Source organism: Homalodisca vitripennis, unplaced genomic scaffold (genome assembly GCF_021130785.1).
Source record: "Homalodisca vitripennis isolate AUS2020 unplaced genomic scaffold, UT_GWSS_2.1 ScUCBcl_9888;HRSCAF=18529, whole genome shotgun sequence".
Lineage (NCBI taxonomy): Eukaryota > Metazoa > Arthropoda > Insecta > Hemiptera > Cicadellidae > Homalodisca > Homalodisca vitripennis.
Window position 1 is genome coordinate 1 of NW_025785999.1, and position 16,220 is coordinate 16,220.

Genomic DNA, 16,220 nt, shown 5'->3' on the forward strand with positions numbered 1-16,220 from the left:
ATGTCAATAATGAACCTTAGGGACTGGATTACAAAGGACCTGTCAAGCTCGTAACTTTCTGTTATGAGTCTGTTGTCACATAATATGATATATCTATAATTCCCATTTTCTTTTTGATATAGGTAGAATATAAACTACTGCATTGTAATTCATTACTTCCTGTGTTTTTAAGCTTAAAAGTAGGTACTCTAGCTGTTCTAAAATAAATCAAACTATTATATCGTTCCTTTACGCTTTATTGAAGTATCCAGTAACATATTAGATTATGCAATGGTTTACACTCATAGATCACCGGATGTCACAGAACAAACTCAACATAGTGATTGGTATGTGCCGACAGATGTACAGTTCCGCCTGGGGCAGTCACAACCCCCAGAGTCTGTCTGTAGTCTGCCGTGCGAGTTGGGACAAGCCAAGCAGTACGTGGAGGGAGAGAGCTGTTGTTGGCACTGCTTCAACTGTACACAGTACCAGGTAAAGTTGTTTGTGTCTCACTGTTCACTGCAGCCCAATGTCTAACATAAATAAGAGGATATTGTTACCAGTAAATCATGAATGCGAAAATTTGTATTCCGCCAGTTCCAACATTACAAGAAATAAACAAAATACGAGTATATGTACCGCAATTAAAGTACAATCCGCAATTAAAAAACATAAACTTACTAAAAGTGATTAACTTTTAAAGGTTGGAAATTAAAACAAACAGTAAAGATTGCTTTATGTTACACAGTCCTGGATTTCAATTTAAGGTGTGAATCCATGTTAAGATAGGACTTCATCTAATATTGCAATTTAAAAAGACAAATTCTTTGGTTTTTTACACTTCTAATTTTTTTCGCCCCACAATACATGTTGAATAACATTATTAAATTATACTTTATTTGGATTATTGATCTTAAATCTTGCTTATGTGTTTGTATTTAACTTTCCTTGAGGAACCAAAAGGGAAAAATAAACTAAAATGGGTTCAAACAGTAAAAGCACTATCAAGGAAATAACACATGAAGTACATAAAAGTTAAAAATGGGTATTAAGGTGTAATTATGGTCCATCATTTTAAAAATATTAAAAAGAGTACTGTTATGAATGACACATAAAAGTCAAATACATTGACTAAAACATCACGAAATCTCTTACATGATCAGTAAGAAACTGTTAAAATTTATACTTTAACCATTGGAATGGAAAACAATTTACGATGATTTTAATAAATATTTTTTAGCACATTTAAATGTGTTAAAATTTTCAAATTACCATTAGATTCCTGAATAAAATTTGTAGATAAGCTCAAGATGAAATTGATGCATTCTTATTACTAATCGAGGAAATTCAACAATGAGTAAACAGTGTCTGCAAATTTCAGACGTGTTTGCCCAAATCTCCATTGGAGCCATGTCATTATCTACCACAAGCAAGTCCAACCTGTCATCAAACTGTAATAACCTGTGTTTGTGTAGGTAAGACACCCTCTGGACGAGACTCAGTGTGTGATGTGTCCTGAGGGAACAGTACCGGACCCCAGCAAACAACAGTGTTTGAATATTCCAGAGGTGTTCCTCAAGGCAGAGAGTGCCTGGGCCATCGGAGCCATGTCACTGTCTGCGACAGGTAGGTCATCTTCTTATACTATATACACACTCAGCACTATATTGCTTAAAGTAATTTGTTCTAATGTCAACAATACTAAAATAAGATCCCGACACCACCTCATACTTCAGTGATTGTGTCGCAGGTATCATAAATAACCCTCCTAGTGGTTGGGGGTGTTATTTCTTCGACACAATACGACCCCGGTGGTCAAGGCCGCGGGCCGGGAGCTGAGTTATGTCCTGCTCACCGGTATACTGCTGTGTTACTCCGTCACCTTCGCGTTGGTGCTGCGGCCCAGCAATGTCGTCTGTGGCATCCAGAGGTCAGTAACATTGTGTCCACACCTACAGACACGTTCTAGATGTTTACAGTGCAGGTGTCAGACTCACCTGTACTATAATTTGTGTTGTTGGCCAGGTTCGGGACAGGGTTCTGTTTCACGGTGGTGTAACGCAGCGTTACTCACGAAAACTAACCGGATAGCCCGTATCTTCAACGCCGGCAAGCGGACTACAAAGCGGCCCAAACTTCATCTCCCCTAAGTCTCAGCTGATCATCTGCAGCGGTCTTGTGTCTGTACAGGTAACAAGATATAAGGAAGTGGAGAGGGGAGGGAGAACAATGTTCCCAACTACGTGTTCATTGCATTATGTGTATAGATATATAATTTAAGATATAAAAGCAATCAGAACCTGATACCTTATTTATGTGTGGTTCAAGCATTCGGATATAATTTTAAAATTACATTTCCAAATTCATATTGAAAATATAACATACAAAATAATTGCCAAAACTCTAAACATGTAATAATTTGAAAGATTTTAACTCAACAAACAAGATGTTTGGTAAAATTGACAGAGATATTTACTTAAAACCTCCATGCGGTTCAAGTAGACTTATGTTGCAGCTTAAATCTCCCGTTTGTACAGAAAGTCCACGAATTGCAGCAAAAACGTGTAACAACGCAAAAAGCTAAACAAGACAGGATGGAGATTAATACTTTTGTTTGCAATTCATAAAGTACAATATTAAACCTCTATTGTGGTCCCGTAGGTCTTGATCAACGGTATATGGATGATCGTATCACCCCCTCGGGCCATCCACCACTACCCCACACGGGAGGATAACCTGCTGGTCTGCGCGTCATATGTCAATGCTTCATACATGATAGCGTTTGGCTACCCCATACTGCTCATCCTGGTTTGTACCGTGTACGCTGTCCTCACTCGGAACATCCCTGAGGCATTCAACGAGAGTAAGCACATAGGTGAGTATCTTGTGAACATGTGAAATCTTCTTTCGACAAAGTCCAAATTGCAGATCACGAAATTTAATGTTACAGATTTCTTGTAACACTGAACAAAGGTAAATGTCCAAAAAGTAATATATCCATCACAGTCCATCCATAGCCAAATATTAACTTTTAACAGTTCTATGAATACCAAGATACTGATAGCAAACATAGTGAAGATATTTGCTGTCTTAGGGTTCACAATGTATACTACTTGTGTGATATGGCTGGCATTCGTACCTCTGTACTTCGGCACTGGTCACCACATGCCGCTCCGCATCACCTCCATGTCCGTGACTATCAGTATGTCCGCCAGCGTCACTCTGGTCTGCCTCTTCTCTCCTAAGGTAAATGCTTCAAAGTAGCATACCCTGAGTACAGCGAAAATATGTTGTAAAACAGTGATATATGTAAAAATATGTTTCAGCACTGTCTGCTTTGTTTGGAGGTGGAGAATCCCAGTGGGTCCCACACTACCCTAAGCGAACCTAACATAACTTAAGCTAAATCAAAGATGTCTTGCTTTGAATGGCAGATAGCTAATGAAACCTAACTTATGAATTTGGAGTTGCCTTGCAATTGTGAACTGTTACTATTGTGAACATACTAGCAGACGGAGACGGCGTTATAGCATTAAAAGACCTCTTGGAGGGGTAGTATTTTTGCATGCATGCTGCTGATTTGTCAGTTTATAATACTGGCTCTTAATGAATATTAACTTTGATACTATACTATTTTTTCCAAGCGTTATAAATAACCAGTGCTTACCAGTTGGAGACTGAATTTCCAAGAAGGTGATAATACAAATTGGAGGCGTTTCTTATCAGTTTATCACAATATTCCGCACTCTAATATCCAAAGTATATGACAGTACTCACTATCTTTAATATTTAGCTGGAATTCGTACCTATGAATTTTGCTACAATTATCACTACATTGTATATAACATGTATATATGTACTATCAGCCAAATGCATCACTACTTCCTAAGTATACGATACCTACGTGATGAGTGTGTTGGTAAGTCTATACTTTGACGCTGGTCTGTGTATGTATACTATTCGTTACATCATGTGTATGTCTGTGACTATTCTTTCCCTCTTGTATTTTTAATCACTCAAAAGATTATATATGCAATATGGCAAAATTTAAGATAAATACTATAGATTATGATTGATTGTATTCATTTCTATCACACTTGTATTTGCTCCATATAAACCTACAAACGCATTAGCACTTACGTGATAACATCGTTGTAACCTCTTCTTTGTAATTTAGATCCTGAATATGGCCAGTGAGGGTAATAAAAATAGGTGCCAACTTGCAGATTCAGATTTTGATTCTGATTCTGAACGCTGCCATATGAGCGGTAATAATTTTATTTTGTTTAGTTGTTAAGCCTTAGTACTCCTTAAGTGTTTACGTATTCGTAACTCTTTAGGAGAACGTACCCTATGTTTTAGGAGAACATATTTAATTATTACAGAGATGTAGGTGAGTTTTGCTTTACATAATATGGAACGTTATACTACAACAGAAGTGAGTATTACCAAGAGTCAATGTTTCAGTTATACATCATCTTGGTCCGACCAGAGCGCAATGTACGCCAGTCCATGATGCCAAGTCGGCACGGACTGTTCAAGTCCGGCACTGCAGCCAGTGTCATGGTCGGTGCAGCTCCAGTGGCCCATACTCACCAACCGTTTGCTCAAGTCCTTGGTACGCATTGTCCATTCATCATATATTCCTATTTATTACATTCTTCAAATATTAAAATTATAAATGTACAAGTAATTGTGTATTTAAAAAGTATAGGAATAGTGATTACTTGAAGTAAAATTAGTGATAAACTTAGGAAAGACAAAATAATTTCAAATAAATATTAATTTTTATATATAATCTCTACCTTGTAATTTTTAACAAAATAACATAGAGAAGTAAGCGATTTGAGTATGTCTTAGATATCGTTAGTTAATATTTCATAAATGTTATAAACCAAACAAAAAATAATTTTTGCTTCGAATCGTTGTATAACTCATTGGAACTGTTCAAGCATCAGTGTAATTAAAGTAGTCCAAATCATGATTTTTTTCGCAACAATATCATAAAAAAAAATTAAAGCCAATTAAAATTGCAAACAAAACTTTTATAATGGTTTGGAAAATGACACAAAACTTAATGAGCAATCTATTATTCAGTATGTCCTAAAAGATCATCTTCTTTAGTCATGGTTTGATCACAACCAAGGTCAGTACTGATTATATCAGTTAATGTTATATCAGTACTTATATAACATTAACTTAAAGGGTGAACAAAATTAAATGAAAAATGTCTTTATTAGAGGCTAAGTCAGGACTTTAAAGTCCTCTCCACCACAACCTAAATATGGGTGAGTATCCATGAAATGCTGACTTATCTCACTAAATACAAGTGAAAATCATGGGATCAATAATAAGAATAACATTGCCAAGTTATGTTCTGTTATGATAATCCCAATATTTAACGCCTATACTAAATCAGCCTGGACTAATTTTATCATGGTTGGAGCAGTGGTTGATGATTGGTAGTCAGACAGTGTTGAATCGATTGGTTTATGACATTATCTAAGAAATAACAGTTTTAGTCGTACGTTGTTTACGGTATCAAAGACCCGTCTATCTGATTTGATAATCTTGAGAATTAGTAATAGTTCAAGAACAGACCCTACGACAACTTTAAATTTCTTGTTCACTTTTTACAGAAAAGGTGTAATTCTTTTTTAAATACGCATTGCTGTTTTAGGTCAAAGAGAATGCATAGCTCTGGAGATCAATGAGGACACCAAGAAACACAAAAAGGACAAAGTTCAGACATCGACAAGGTCGACTCAAACTACGACAACGACGCCAATAGCAATAACCAACAAGTCTCCCACTTTAGCCAAGGTGAACAACGTGGTCAACAACATTTCCTCGTTTGTCGAGAACGGGCCCCCGCTGAACCTCTAGCAGCACGCCCCGCAGTCGCAGCGCAAGGCTCACCGTCGCCGCAAAATCATTCCCAAGAGCAGAACCCCCGTCGTCGTATGATCACTGTATATATTCTAATAAAAGCGATTTTATACTTCATTGTTTTATTTTGACCTCCGTATTTATCCAAGCATAATTGCTGTCCTTTTGTTACTCTAAACGCACCAAAAACCAATAAGATACTAAAGAAATTGTAGGAACATATTTAAAAAAAATTAGTAGTAAATCTAAAATCATTTTGATTTTCCCTGTGATTTAAAATGCCTGAGATAACCATTAATTTTCGGATTAAATATTGTCTTGTAACATTAAAAGATATATAAATGAGTAAATGTAAAAGAGGTACATAACTGCTCAATTTGTTTAAAACGTCACTGTCGTAATTTTTAACTAATTCAAATAAACACGCCTTGGACATGTTTCTTAACCAGTACCAGTTAACAGTCATTTTAGTGTAAAAGCCGTTCTCCACGTTTTCACAACATTTAAAAACCGAATATTTCACAAAAATTTACAAAAAATTAATTTTTAAACTACTGAACGATATTAAACCATTTTGACACTTACGAATGTTTATATCTCTCCAAGTTCAAAGAGATAAACTATTAGAAAAAGGTTTAACTAGGAAAGCTATACTATGTATAATTCTTCCACTTTTTATTGTCACTATCTGGAAACTTTACCGCTATAATAAATTCTTGAGAATTTAAAATCTGTCAATTATACCTTTTGAATTTGAATTGAATTGAATTATATTTATCCACATATCTGTAAGTGACAATCGGTTGTCAAAATATATATTTACAGTGAAAAATCCCCTCAAAGACTATTTAATCTGCGAGTGAGGATGACTACCTTCATCAGTCCGATGGTATCTTGCTTGGGCAGATTCCTTTACTTAACTTGAAGTGATTTCATGATTATATCTCATGGCCCAATACCAGTCAGTTAGAAGGTCAAATCCATATGCAGTAGGGCAGCCCTAAAAACGGCACATATATTAGCCATACGGTTATTTCCTATACTATAGGCTATACATTTGTGAAAATTGTTTAAATATACTTATGTTGTCTACAAAGAAACCCATAAGATATCTTGTCTTTTCTCTTAAATTCTTTCTATATATTAGCCTTAAAATTGAGATTATTCGAAATGTGTTAAAATAATTTGCCTGTATAAAGGAATATTTCACATTTGACGAAACCCCTTTAATGTTTATAAATTGTCTGCCTGTAATTTGTACGTATGAATCCTGACACTCGCCATTCAGAGAGACATGTCAAAACTTGTGTGTCCGTCAGCCATCGTTATGCAGAGGCCGTATTTTATGACCGAATTCCACCGTATTTGACACACAACTTTTTCTTTTATAAATTCTAAACCTAAATTCCTTTTCAGCCTAAGGGAAGATAGCTCTACGATAACAACTATCTTATGTAATTAATATATTGAGTATTATATAAAATGAACAATCTCAAAGAAACTCGGCGCTATCTATGACTGTTCTCAATGTAAAAAAGATTTTTATTGAAATATGACCAGGTGCTGGAAACTTCTAGACTGAAACAGTAAAATTAAAAATTTTTCAGAAAAGTGACTAGTCTGAAAGTATTTTATTTGGACGGAAAGGATATTTTATGAAGTTTTTAGAATTAATACAAAACATGCTAAGAGAAAAGTAAGGAGAAATCCCTAGGGAAATTTCGTGAAGACACTTTTTAACTACATAGTTCTGGGAGTCTTATTAAGGGAAATTCTTTTACAAAACTTTGTCATATTACTCTTTATTCAGTTTTTTTACAACAGAAAATGATAAATATTTAAAGTATGCTAAATGTACTAAATCCCGCTACCCATCCTAATCATCCATCATCAGTAATAAAACGGCGTTCTAAAAATAAATTAATGGGCTGAGGTGGACCTTATAAATTGCCACCTCGAAGCCCTTATCAAACTCCATGCGATAGTTTTGTGGAAATTGGGTTAAAGAAAAAGTGTATATAACTTTTTCAGGATCTCTAAAACAGAGCGTTGGTAGTGTTATTAAACCATCCAAAATATATACTGCTAATCTCAGTGGCAGATGCCCGACGGCGGTTGGAGAAATATGTTGGCAACACTGGAGTATATGTTAAACCGTTGTTGAATAATTAATAGAGAAGAAACCTTATGAATTAATCTGACCAGTCACAATTATCACCATAAAAAATTTAATATTTATGGTTTAATTTATAAGTTTTACTTCAAGCACAACATTTTTACTGATGTGAATATAATAAATTTTTATTTCTTTAAAGGTAATTAATTCTAATTTGTTTTTTTTTACGTATTTATATAGCATTGTATACTTGTAAATGAAATAATGGTATTTTCAGAGCTTATAACAAAATCTATTAGTCTCACTAATGATACAGTTTTGAGTTAAAAGTATGGATATATTCTATTTAATTTTAATAGATAAAGACGGAGGGATGGAACTCGGGACACCTTTATAGGAAATATAAGTGAACTCTTTAGTCACTGTTACAAGTTTGGCCATTTCCCAAAAAGGGATTTTGGAAGGGGAGCTTTAATGTAAATAACCATTAAGGTCTTGATAAAGGAAGAAGAGCAGTGGAAAATAGAGCTTTCTATCATCAACCAAGTAAAATGGCATTTCATTAAAATTAATAAAAAATTAATTGAGGAAAAACATGAACATCCACATTCAGAAGGTAATAACTCTCCTTACAAACTCTATGCTATTTAACAGTAAATACTTACTACAAGGCAGGCCTCCCTTCTTTATCAGTTCTTAGGAAGTCCAGTATCATTTTCAGATTCTGGTTGGATCTAACAAAGTTTAAAACGTATTTTTGTGACACTTTACTTTGAAATGGAGTGTACTGAACAAGAGAGTATTGTGATAAGGATGATGCGATGCTACGTAGACCGTGTGAGATCTTATGATGAAGTATTTTATTTAATGACACTTATCTAAATCGAAGCCCTGTATCTTAATTTAGGAGTTTAAAAAACAATCCAACGTTTCCTGGAAACACGCAGCGTTAAATACCGCCCCAAATCTGGACCACCAAATGAGTTACAAACGAAACATTGTCACTTAACGTTTTACGGTATGTTGCAGAAGATCCTCATACCGCAGCAAAAAACTTTTCTCAGTTATTAGGCATATCTCTAACATAAGTAGCCTATGTAAAGTTTTACATAACCGGGATTATAAAGGCACAAAATGTGTTTAGTTCATGAGCTATGTGAGGACGATATTGATCATCGAATTTTGTAAAATAATGATGCACAATATTGATAATAATATAATTATATTTTACAAAATTTCTTTCTCAGATGAAGCAACTTTCATTTTTAAACTGTAACGTTAACAAACACTATGCATGTTAGGTCACCTGTTATTCAAACTCAAATATAATTTTGACTTAGTAACTAATTAATAACTTTGTTCCGAATTTTCCAATTGGAAGAATACTCTGTTACTTTACACATCCAATGCAATGAGTAACGCTGTTACTAAATATTTATTTATAATTTAATGCGGGTTGTGAAACCTATTTGTCTACTTGCCTCTAGGATGAATACAGTTGTTATTAATCTTACTATGTTAGATATTTGAAGTTAAACCGATGTATTCTTAGGGAAAAACTTGAAAGACAACTGATAAGTTAATTGTTTTATTTACAGTTAATGTCATTTACAATTATAAACGTTTTGTAAGTTGTACTATTTGTAAAAGTTTTAATAAGATTTTTAGTTTAGCATGTAGCACAAGGTTTTTTCGCAAGAATGGAAACCCAATTAGTTTTTATTTGCATCTGAATTTGGAATTTGATTAAGCAATAACTAAGATTTTACCTCTAGGCTCTTCGAATTAGGGGCTTTGTAAAACATTGTTTTAGGGATTTTTGAAAACAAATATTGCAATTCTTCAAGGGAGATGATTTTAAAATATGTTAAGCAGTTTTAAATATTGTATGCCCCCTGAAAATTATTGCGTAATAGTTTCGATAGTCTGTATAAATTTACTTGGTTTTTATTGTTTCTAAGACTTTTGAATTTGATTTCTAGTAATCTTTGTAGGGTGTCTCCTAGCAACAAATTTCTTAATAATGTTTCAATATAATATGACAATCCTAGTTGTTTGAACACCACTGTTTTGTTCAGATTTATAGATTTTATGGTATAGACTTTTTTAATGTAAACAGAAGTGCAATTGTTATAGTGAAGATAATGCATGCTATTTATGCTTTTTATATTAATTTTCTTTTTAAGGTAACCGTGTTGTAAAATATATATATATGTCTAAAAAGGTTAAAATATAACAATAAAAAGGCATTGGTAATTAAAAAAAAAATTATTCAGATGTTTATAAAAAGATATCCAATAAAGTTTGACCATGTTACGTAAAGTTTATGTAAGAGTTTTTTAGAGATTTACATACACATACTAGGCTACTCGGTATAAAAGGGTAGAATTGTTAGATTTTTACAGACTTTATTTCATGTCCAAGATAAATTTATATATATATCATGTAACTAGACAATATATGTAACAACATGCACCTAAAAGAAGTAATATAGTTACCACTTTTATTTCCTTGTTTACTCATGAATGCTTTTGACCTTACTTTTGAAGTGGACATTACTTTCATACTGTATCGTGTCGCAGGCTTTATGCTTTAAACGTCAGGAATATTGCAACAATTTGTTAAATGTTTAAGGCTTTCACCGATAAAGTAAGCCAGTTTCTGTAAATCGAACAAGGGAAATTATTTTAGTGCTGGCCTTAGCCCAGCAGCAGATCCGAACTGACAGTCTTTCCATTCGTTCACCACTTAACCAACGAAGGACCAGAGTAAACCAATTATGTTGTAAGCCGGTACTCGTATATCAGACAAGGAAAGTACTGTAGCGCTGGCTTTGGCCCAGAATCAAAACCGGACTAACGGTCTTTTCATTCGTCAAGCACATAGCCACTGGGGCAACTAAGTCTACTAGTGGAAATTTTATATAAGTACCCAAATTATAAAACATTACTATCTATTACTTGATGAAAGAATACCAAGTACAGTAGGAAAACGGAAAAATAATATGTAAGCATAGTCCTTTGCAATTAAAAAGTAATTTCATGAGTTAATAAATGTTTCTGGTTATATCATGTAGTGAATAGGAAAAGAAGAAGTTTCAAATAATAAAAATGGACTCAAAAAGACTCAATTTTATTAAAGTATGTATAAAATATTTATAAAATTTGAAAATAGAAATATTTAACTATACTTTTGTTTTTTTTTTTATAGAAAACATGAAAAACCTTAATCGCAGATTGGGAAATACACCCTTACGCAGATCCCAAGTAACTTACCTGATCTGTTCTGGTATTCCCATACTTTATTCTTTTCTTTCTAATACAGCATCGATTGTAGTGGACTTAATATTATAGTAAAGCATTAGTGAGAAAATTTAACATCTCAATAAAAAAATAATAAATGTATACAATTACCGTCATAATTAATGTATTATTGTATATTGAAAAGAGCGTCACTTCACTGTTAAAATATATCCACTGGGCTCACTGCGAATGTACTTATCGGTGAATTATTAACAAAAACAAAGTGAGCTGGAAGCTTTGTCATTGTCACGGTGTTGCGATGATATTGAGCCAATAGCTGAATTGCCGGCACTTGTGTGTCGTCGCACAGTGCCACGCCATCCAGTTAAGTTATGTGCCTCCACAAACACAAGCACTTGGCTCACTGCCTTAGGGCCAAAATCCTGTAGTACACAGGAAAATTCCGGAATTCTTAAGTAGTATTCAGTAATAGTTTATAGTTTAACAGACAGAGGTTAAGATCTCTAATTCATTTCTATATTTTTAGGTTTTTATATTTTTAATGTGTTTTGTTCTTATTTGAAGCAATTTTCTTGTAACTGAAGTCTACTTGCAGATTGACTGTACTTCGAACTGTGCAGGCTATGAGGACTGTTGTTTGCCAATATCGTTTTACAGTGGCACCCGTAATTTATTCACATTTAGAATGTATCTTTGTTTGTAATTTAATAGCTCTAGAGTACAGGTATTCAAATTTTCGTACGTCTTTGGATGAGATAAGGGAGAGAGTCCTCTATGTTATACATACAAACGCTAAGAAACATTTGCAGTTGTTATAGGATTGCGGAAAAGAGTAGGTGTTATGCACATGTATATTTGACCAGAACCCAGCATCGTTATATCTTTGTCTATGAACATAGTCCTGTATAAAATAGGTTATCTACAATTACTGCCATATTGTTTGTTCATAGCCACGAAAGTTCATCATTAACCCCTTAATGATTCTTACTGAAACACACCGTGTTCAGACAATTCGTTGTCGGACTTAATTCTTTGTTTTATCGTTTTCTTAAAATTCCTTCTCCACAGAAATGTATACCGTCTATTGTTTACTGTTTTCTATTAATCTAGAACCTAAAAACGACTTTCCTAATCGATGAAGACTGACGTCTTTCCTTAATGTACTGTTATATAAAAGAATAAAACAAGGCAATCGATAATTCTGGTCTCGCTAATTATACATTACTGTATTAATACAGTATTTAAATATAGCTGGGTGAAAACACTTACTTGTAAAACCAATCAAGAATGTTTACACTCTATCAAAACCGTGTTATCGGATAATATAACGGTTAAGATATGAAAAAAATCTGTTTGGTCATAAATATTTTTTCCTTGTGCCTTTTATATGTACACTAGTCAGTAAAATAACAAGGTATCAAGTGAGTTTCCCACGTTTACAGTGATAGTGTTTTCTTTTAATTTTGGCTCGAATTTGGATAATGAGTAACATATGAACAATTACTCTTTCTAGTATTTTGATGGTTTTCAAGGTCAGATATAAAGTTCTCACAATTGCAACGCCATATGTTAAAAACGCGGTTGCTACACCGTGCTTTGGAATAATCGTGTATAAATTTTGTATTGCACTTAATTGTGCGGCTGATATACAGTTTACCACCTTTTCGTCTAAATTACACTTGGTTTTATTGTATTTGATGTCGAAACTAAGCAGAGTTCGATTTGAGCTTTTTTTCGATATTGACCTGTTTTGGATCTCTTCGGCCGGTCGCGGAGTTTAGATTCTAAGGGTCAATATGTGACAATGGCAGATTTAAACGTTGCAGAAAGCGGAAAGTGAAAAGTTTCTGCATTAAAAATTCGCAATAATTAACTCTTCTCATCACACATATGTTATATTGTAGAACGATAGGAATACTTTATTGCAAAAGAACTTACTTTTGCCAAAAACAAATTTATCATAAAACTTAAGTTTTTTTATAAATATCTCTCACGAGGGTATGTACGGTATGTATACAGTTCGTTCCAAAAGCTTTTTGTTTAACTAAGAACGTTTCATATATACAATACCGTATTCTGTACTTTGCAATTATGAACAAAGATCTTTACAACTATTGTTGTTTGTTATTAGAAAACAATTATTAAACTGCACATATTAAATATAGAAATCAATAAATGGCAAGTTACTGACGTAATACGTATATACCGTTTACATTTGAAAATCCAATTAGCCAGTATTGATCAAGTTATGTTGGTGGAAATGAGATATCCAGATGTAGTCTACACGTTACAATGTTACACAGTGTATCTTGTTGAGAGCTTTGGCTTAATTATTCCGTTAATGTAAACTTCCCGCATTCTTTTTATCTTTCAGTCGTCAAGAGTGATGTTCAAACTGATTAATTTTTGAAGCTATAAAACGAGAAAGTAATTTCTGTTTTCATGATTGGATACCAAATTTATTACTATTTGCTATTCTTGGTTTAATTAAAAATAAATTTGATTACCTTTTTTACTTGATAAAATTAAATATATAAAAAACGTTTAACAATATTTTTATCAGCTTAAAAACAATAACGTTTTCCCGAGTTTTCCATAACTGGGTTTTACACAAATAACCATATAGATCGATTTTATATCCGAATTAAACGCCTTTTTATAATGGTTTCTAAGTTATTTTTATGTTAATAATTTAATTGCCACCATTCACGTGATTTATTTACAACCTATGTATCTTCAATTATAAGAATCGGAATTTTACCTATCGATTTATGACAACAAAAATAAGTGTGTTCTCAAAACTTTATTTTACTAGAAAAGGCTCTATATAAAGTTTTGTTTCCATTATTATAATGTTTTAAAAGCTCTGTTAAGAAACCCACTGATTTAGATGTTGCTTAAAAGTGTAAAATAAAAGTTTAAATAAATGTTTTATATTAAGTAAACATTCTAAGCTTGATGCAAAGAAGGCTTCACTAATTAACGACACAGTGACTGTTATTTAATGTAAAGGGATCGGTAAGCTCTTTATCTAAATTAAAGTGCTTAGACTAAGTATATGTTGAGAGTGGCTGTCCTGGACTGTCTGTCCAAGAGTGGCTGTCAAACTCGTAGACTGGTTGTCCTGGGTTAACTGGTCGAGAATGGCTGTTCTAGACCGATTGTCCTAGAGTAGCTGTTTTAGATTATTTTTCTGAGATTGGAGTTTATAGACCGTCTCTCCTAGTCAGTGCCTTTGCCTAACTTTCCTAAATTTCCTAAACTGTTAATACTAAATTCGAGCTTCCGCCGAACCGGCATTTAGCAAGTCTTCTCTGGTATAGTGGACTGACGCTCTCAAAAACAAATGAATATGAAACAAGCTGATACCATATTTTACCAATATTGACGTGTTTTAATTATAATTTCGTAAAATTCAAGTATAGTAATTTATATTACAGGATTGGAGATATTCCCTAGCTTCTAAACAAGATTTCCTTGCACTCTCCTCACATATTGAGAAGTGTTATAAAAGTCTTGGGTTCAATCTAAGTACGTCAGTTCTGTTATTGACAAATGTGTCAGGATGTTTCCGCGTTATCTGTCCAACCGTGAAAGATATAACGTGTAGGTCTACGTGTCACAACATGTCATGACTGATGGTATCCTTTACATTGAACTGGATTCCATTATTAGTTACACCACTTTTACAATTATATATTGTGTTTAAATTGTGTATTGTTGGTCTACGTGTCACGACATGTCAAGGCTGATGGTATCCTTTATATTAAACTGGATTCCATTATTAGTTACACCAATTTTACAATGAAGAGTTAAGAGGACTTATATTTGTTTAGATCTGTATCATTAGAACTTAAATTACACCACCTGGTCATAACACTTAGTACTGCAGTACATTATACTGACAGCATTTCAGTGTATAAATTTGTGCAGGTTAGCACTGTAAAGTCGAGGATATTGATTATCTCCGACTTCGTGATTTGCGTTTAACAGAGTCCACACGTTATTTAATTGCACTCCGCAATTCGGGGAACCCCTCACAAAAAGCCAGTTTGCAACAGAACGAACTAAATAATTAAGCGAGTTTACTGCACCACTGAACCGATGAGTGGAGTTTACGTGTGGATGAGATAACCTCACTCATTGATCTGTTCGTCTGTTAGTGCCCTCATCTGCCTCTCCACATACGTAGTTACATTCGCTGGAAAACTTTTATAAAAAAAAAATTTCCAACAAGTAATAAATTTCTTATTGAAAACGCAAAACAAATGTCGGTTGTAATCAATAAACTTTGCACGAGTCGTCTCCTATTTTATATTATAAATTACATCATAAGGGTGGTATTAAACTACAATTAACTGCTTTCAAACCATCGTTAGAACTAATGCATTTGTAACTTTGTAGTGTTAAACTGTACTCAAAGACTTTTTATCCTTTTCAAACAGAACTGTTTTAAAGAAGGGAAGGTATTTTGCTTGCTCTTGTTCAAACGTTTTCTTTCTAAGTTCTGAACCACACACCTAATTTAATATCCAGTTGTTACCATTAATCAGGCACTAATTTAATCGCCCATAACGTTAACCTAAAACATTGAATAATATAATTACACTTAAAGTTTAAAAAGTGAAAAAATTAATTTAAGAAATGTTATGCAGTTATACGACAGAAGAAAAAGGTACGGACGTGCTGGTCGCAGACAAAACATACTTCTCCAATAATAAAAAATAATAAAATTATATTTATAAATAAATTAAAAACTACCCGAATTATAGTTATCAAAAGCTACATACTCTGTCTGTTTCTCTATTTAGAATTTAATTTATGTAAATAAATAAAAAATTTCACTAAATTTGCTGTGTATTTGAAATATGCCAGATAACCAGATATAATACAATATAAAAACTTATAGTAAGATAAAATTACACAGCTGTGATTCCTATTGTACATTGACCCTTGTTTCTTTCAAATAT

At 33.3% G+C, this 16,220-nt stretch overlaps 1 pseudogene; it reads left to right on the forward strand.

The window, feature by feature from the left end:
- Positions 1 to 287: 287 nt before the first annotated feature.
- Positions 288 to 5,983, forward strand: LOC124374745 (annotated as a pseudogene).
- The last annotated feature ends 10,237 nt before the right edge of the window (positions 5,984 to 16,220 follow it).